This window comes from Tupaia chinensis, unplaced genomic scaffold (assembly GCF_000334495.1).
Source record: "Tupaia chinensis unplaced genomic scaffold, TupChi_1.0 Scaffold000569_1, whole genome shotgun sequence".
In the NCBI taxonomy this organism is placed as follows: domain Eukaryota; kingdom Metazoa; phylum Chordata; class Mammalia; order Scandentia; family Tupaiidae; genus Tupaia; species Tupaia belangeri.
The window spans coordinates 729,325-735,886 of NW_006160083.1; positions in this window are offsets into that span (position 1 = coordinate 729,325).

A 6,562-nucleotide genomic window follows, 5' to 3' on the forward strand; every position below is an offset into this window, starting at 1 on the left:
TGCTTATTTATAGTGTGGCTTCAGGGAACATACTTTGCTTGGTGGGTCTTGATTTTTTCATCTATGAAATGGAGAAATAACTTCCACTTTAGAAAGTTCTTGGTAAAGGTCACTGAAGGGTGACAAGGTTCAAGTGTGCTTAGTTGGATGGTGACAGTCATTCATTTTTTATTCCTCGCTCCATACAAGTAAAAGGGACCTTTTCTACCCTCCCTGAGGATCTTGCGATGAACCATCCTAGACCCACCAGTTCAGAGTGGCTTGGTATCACTGTGTCTCTCAGCGACCTCACTCTTCTGCTGAAGGGTCTTCCTGGGGGACAGAGAGTTGGTTGGCATCCCATGTGCTTCAAAAGCCTTACAATACTATTGGGGTCAGCCTCCTGTCTATATGGGCACGTTCCAAAGTTTAAATGCTTTTTTTTGACTCTTGGCCAAAATTTAGAAGATGCTGTGAATATCATTTTGAACTTGTGTAAATATATGAAAAAGAAAAAAAAAAAAAAAGCCTTACAGACAGCTCCTCCGAATGGCTCACTTCCCCGAGCCGTGGCTTACACTGTCAAGCAGCTCCACATTCCACATCTTGCCTTTCACCTTGGAGGCCACTCTAACAGCTGCTATCCAGTGCTCAAGAGGAGGGACCAGTGTTGTGATTTCTGCCAGCCTCCTCTCTGAATGCCGCTGTGAACTGAATGTTTGGATGGTCACTCCTGGCTGCCGACTTCACGGGCATAGAGTTATAAGGCAAATGAGTAGGAGACAACTTATCAGTGCTTCCCTGCGAGGTCTGTGACTTAGGGTCTGGCACCACCTGGACTGGGACCAAATGGCCCAAATGTCTGGACACAGGTAACAGAGAGTGTTGGGATTTGAGAGGGTTTCCATCAAAATACTAATTTTCCAGAAAAATAAAGTTCATTAGTGAATCTGTTCTCAACCTGAGAGCTATAGTATTAGTATCTTGGTTAGGGCTAATCGTTTGTGATACAGGCCTGACTCACACACACACATCCTTCTCCCTCACTCTCTGAATACACACAGCACCCAAAACATTTCCAGATGTTCTTAGTAGGAGGGTGAAAATGGAAGGGTTTGCAGGAATGGCCTTGGTGGAGAGCCAGTGTGTGATTAGACAAACAGAAATATTGAGCATTTTATAAAAACATTGTGGAGTAAAATACAAGGATCTATTTAATAAAAATAATACTGGAGGCCAATGGGTGGAATGTTGATTTGAGTGCTGGACTGCCACATGGCCTACCACAGTTCAAGCCCTGGACCTGGCAGTGTGAGAATCACGCCAAGTGCATGTGCCCAGTATCCTGAGAGGAGAATGGAAGAGAAGGGATTGCAGCGTGGCCATCTCCCCGGGGGGTGATTTCTCACTTTCCATCTCTCTGTCTTGCTAGGGCAAGTGCATATACCCTATGGCAAAAACCTAAATAATAATAACAATAATAATAATAATAATTACTGCTGAATATTTAACTGCCACTCAGTTGCACCCTTACCTTTCCAGACTGACAGGCAGCAACTTGAGCTGTTGCATTAGCTCACACTTCATGTGCGTACTGTGCTGGGTGCTAGGGCACAGTGGGGAATGAGGTTTGCCTCTCAGGAGTTGATGCTCACAGACCTACAAGGATATATAACAATTCTGGCTTCCGAGCACTGGGCGGCCTGGGCAGGAACCTTGGATTTACCCTCCAGTCCTGTGCTAGCAGGAATTGACCTTTATGTCACTTACGTGGGATTCTTGTAAAGCAATACTTACCATTATAAAATCCTAGTTGATCGGTTTATCTCTTTGTTACCCGTAGAGTAAAATGGAAAGTGAAAAGGAAACTCGTAGTCATTTCGTGGTCACATTAATGTTGAAAGCATTTTGATATTCAAAACGTGTAACAAATGCTATGGCACAGATGCCCAGAACTGGCAACAAGTATTGGCCAAAACACTGCACATGAGTCTCAGAGGCTTCTTCCTGTGCTGAGTTAACCCTTTGGTGCCAGGGAGGGTGTCTCAGGGAAGGTGTCAGAGAAGTGACTATGTGTGCACAGTACTTCAGTATTTTAGCAACAGGTTTGTGCTCCTTGTAGGTCAGTCTTGATGACCCCTCTTTTCCAGGCATGAGACTATTGCCCAGGAGCCCAGTCTCCCCTCCCTCCAGGCAGTGTGCCACTTCCGTCCTGTTAGATAGGTGTTCTCATGACGCGCTGGTAGGGACACACCAGTTAGCCTAACTGCGCTTGGAAAGAATGTGTCCATGTACTCCAGGACAAGCATCCCAAGCACATTTAATGGAAGTGTAGTAAGTTTTTAAGCTAAAACTAGATGGTTTCTCTCTCATCAAGTACCAGTTCCTGCTCTTTTGCTCTCTGTTTTTGTTTTATTTCTTTGGTTTATAATCAGTATACTAAGGATCGACATTTGTACATTTCAAGAATTACTTACATTGTTAGTCCAGGTTTAAGTATGTGAGCATATGATGACTTTAAAACATAAAATTAAAGCTATTCATCATAATCTGCTATACTACCAACATCAGATTATAGTTACTTTGGAGTATAAGTCAAATGGTTTAAAGTAAACCTGTAATACCTAATAAGCATTTTTCTATGTCACACATGCAAATTATTGATTCATGTAAAGGTCATATAACTTTATAATTTCTAAGTTACCTAGCTCCAGAAGTCACTATTCAGGGACTTTTTTTATGGTCCAAAGAAAAAGGAGGAGGATGGCAGTAACCAGGACTGGTCACATATACATATATAAATATGCTTATACATGTGTAATATATATTAATATATACATATATGTGTACATATATACATATATGTACATATTTATAAGTGTATATTTTTTAAAAGATGGCACAGCTGAAGGGAATGCAATTCTAGAAGTGTAAGCCTTCAAGAAGCAGCTTATTGTGGTGAACCCTTTCTTTAGGAAGGTATCATTTCTATCAATGATGTCACAGGCTAAATTATATATTATGTCATCCATCTTCAAGTTGAGGCAAATAGAATAAATGCAGAGGCATCACAATAAATCCCACTAATACAAATAATTATACAGACCAGCACTTTTTTACAAATTATGTTTTTTTCCTCCTTCTGATTGGCAATTTAAATACAGAATTTTAATTTCATAGTGTAACAATGAGGGGTCATATACTGAAGTCAATATATATATCTAGCAATACGTATAGCTAGTCTAAGCTCATCCATGTACATAGCTGAAATCAGTTACAAGGAACAACCTAACAAATGCCAGGGGAACTTTGTGTTTTTTACAGCTGCTAAAACTGCATCTCGCACACCGAAATCCTCATACATGCAGGGCAAATCAGAGCTTTTATATTTGCATTTATTCTTCATTTAACTTATAAACCACCACCATAGATGGATATTAAAACAAAAAGAATAGCAAGTAGTGAGCATATGATGGTTGCAGTCCTTTACTCATTCAATATTGCTATAAAATGCCAGTAGTAAATGTTATTTACTGGCCCCATGAAGAGGTCTGACACTGAACACCACCTTGGGGATGATGTTTTCATCTTCATATTCTTCACTATTGTAATGGTGCTACCTTTCCTGATTTGGATCAAAGTCTACCAGTTCTACCTGATCCATTACTTCTTTCTCCTCAAGTAGAAGTTTTTCCAGCAAACAGTTTATCAGAAGAGAGAAAGCCATTCTCAGGGAAGTTTACCTTAAATTCAATAATTAGGTGACCCTTTTCATACGGTCCACGATAAATCGGCATGCCTTCATTTGACACACTCTTGATAGCTCCGTGCTTGACAATCTGACCTGGATGAGAGGTGATGACTATGGTTCAGTTGTTAAGAGCGGAAATTGGCTTTTGGAAACCGCATGATACTTCAGCTAGCTGTAGGAAAGGTCTTCTTCTCGTTGAGCAAAAGCAGCATAATCTTTCTGATCTAATACAATGATAATATCTCCTGGCTTCAGGCCTGGTTCTTGGTCTCGTTCATTGTGGAATATTATCTTCTGGCCATCTTTCATGCCTTTGTCAATACGAACTTCTAGAATCTTATTCTCTTCCATTGCAACTTTTATATCTATTAATATCTTTAGGACTGATCTGTTCCCCCGGGCCTTGGCACTCTATGCATACTGACTGAATTTGCTGAACCATTTCATGTTCTATCAGATGAGTCCTTACTTGCATTCCAGTACCTTGGCAATTGGGACGGCACTATGTAGCTCCTTTCTTATGACCTCAGCCTTTGTGACACTTGTCACAAATTACATTCTTTTGTAGAGCCAGTTTTGTTATGGCATCATTATATAAATCTTCTAAGATTACTGATAGCTGATGCACAAAATTTTTACCTCTTCTTTCTTTCTGCATTCTTCCTCCTCCACAAAACATATCCAAGATGTCCATGGGGAACCAAAGCCACCACCTGCTCCTCCCTCTTTAATTGCCTGCTCTCCTCCTTTGTCATTTAATTCCCTTTTCTTTGCATCAGAGAGTTTTGTAAGCTTGAGGAATCTGTTTAAACCTTTCACCTTCATTTAGATTTTTTTCAAAAGAGGATTTTGCCTTAGGGTGTGTGTTTGAGAGAGAGAGAGGGAGAGAGAGAGAGAGAGAGAAACACTGACATCAACTCTAACTGGCAGGGTGTTTGGGGGTTGAGGGGGTGGCTACTCTGCATTCTCCTCCCGGGATCTTGGGCATGCACATACACACATGCCCAGCATGAGTTTCATTCAAGCCATGGGGGTCAAGGACTTGAACAGCAGTTGGCCATTGTGGGAATCCAGCAAAGTAACCTCTATGCCATCTGTTAGTCCCTTCATTTGAATTCTTACCAGGGTGGTACTTAAAGGCCAGTTTCCTATAAGCCTTCATCAATTATTCCTGGGTGGCATTGAATTTGACCCCCCCAAAAACTCATAGTAAGTGATTTCTTTCACCATTTTCTTTTCTTTCTTCTTCTTTTTTTTTTATTTTAAGAGAGATTTTTGAAATAGGACATGTGTCCTAGCCAGAGAGACAGAAAGCAAGAAGTCATTCCCCAGGGGGGATGGCCACACCCCAGTCCCTTCTCCATTCCCTTGGGAAACACGCACACATGCCCAGCATGAGTTTGAAGCCACTTTGTTTGGGATTCACACCACAGTCAACTCCATTAGAGTCTAGTAATGTAACCATTATGCCATCTGCTGGTCCCTCTTTCACCATTTTCTATAGCTGGTGAACAGGCTGAGCCCCAGAGTGGTGGAGCAGGAAGGTGCATATAGCTGTGCTCAACCTACTCAGGCTCTGAACCTCAGCTTCTGACCTAGTGTTTTGGAAAGTTGCCTCACTCTGTTTTTTTTTTTTTTTTTTTTTTTTGAAGATGGAGAGTATGGACACAAATGAGAAGTGGGGGGAGAGAAAGGAGGAAAGAAAGCAACCTTGACAGGCTTTCATCTTTTCCTAGCCCTCCACCTTCTCTGGATCCTGGGCACCCATGCACATGCCCAGCATGTTTCAGGGTGACCAGGGGATCCGAACTCATGTGGCTCATATGGCTTCCAGTCTTGTCAGGGCACTTGGGTTCCAGCTGCACCACAGTGGCTGGGCCTCTTTCTCTTTTTATGCATGTTCATGTGGTATCATTTTAAAGGTGGTTCCGCCCTCTGGACCAGAGTATTTACACCCAGCTGGCTTTCTGGGAGTCTACTCTCAGTCCCAAGGCTTACTTAGTGTTTTTGTTTTGTGGTTTTAAGACAAACCCCTAATGTTTGTCCAATGTAGCATTTTGCGGTCATGTACATGTGTGCACAGAGCTTATAGAAGTTGATTGGCAGTCTTGTTTTACAAATTGCTACCTTTTGAGATTTTCTTTCAGTTTTCTTTGGCGAAATAACTTTTCAGTCTTGAGAATCTTGGCAGCATCAGATGTCTGTTTGATTTTTGTGTGTTTAATATTATAATTGCTTTGATAGCTGTTCTTCTTACCTCCAACTTGGTAGGAATGTTTTTGCCCGGTGCCTTATGTTTGCTCAAAGGATACTGCAAATTCATAAATGTGTTTGATTTCTGTTCACCGATTTATATTAAGGTGGCTTTTTAAGTGCAGCGTAACAGAAACAGATGCCTTTGAATCTGTGATAATCATCAACAACCCAAATGAGAATGTGAAAAGGGGTATTTATCCCAATCATAACCTCTAAATGTGTATTAGCATTTGAAAGAAAAATGTGCCTGAGATGACAGAACCACAAAATGGACTGTTTAGCAAACATTTTTGAGTTGTAAATCATTACATCATCTTTGTACATGGCTTTAGGTGAAAGGACCTAATTTGTCAACTTTATACGGAGAGGAAAATTTGTGCCTCTAGGACTTGGTAATTTTAGTCATATCAGATTCCTATTGACTAGTATTGTTGAAACTCTGCCCAGGAATAATTTTTCAACAGATAATTATTTAGTCACAAATCAAAGCCTCAGTAAAAGAAATGTGTGGCCGCCCAAAGTAGAGGATGTTCCTTTGACGTACAGCTCAATTTACTCCTCTTTGGAGACGAGGGG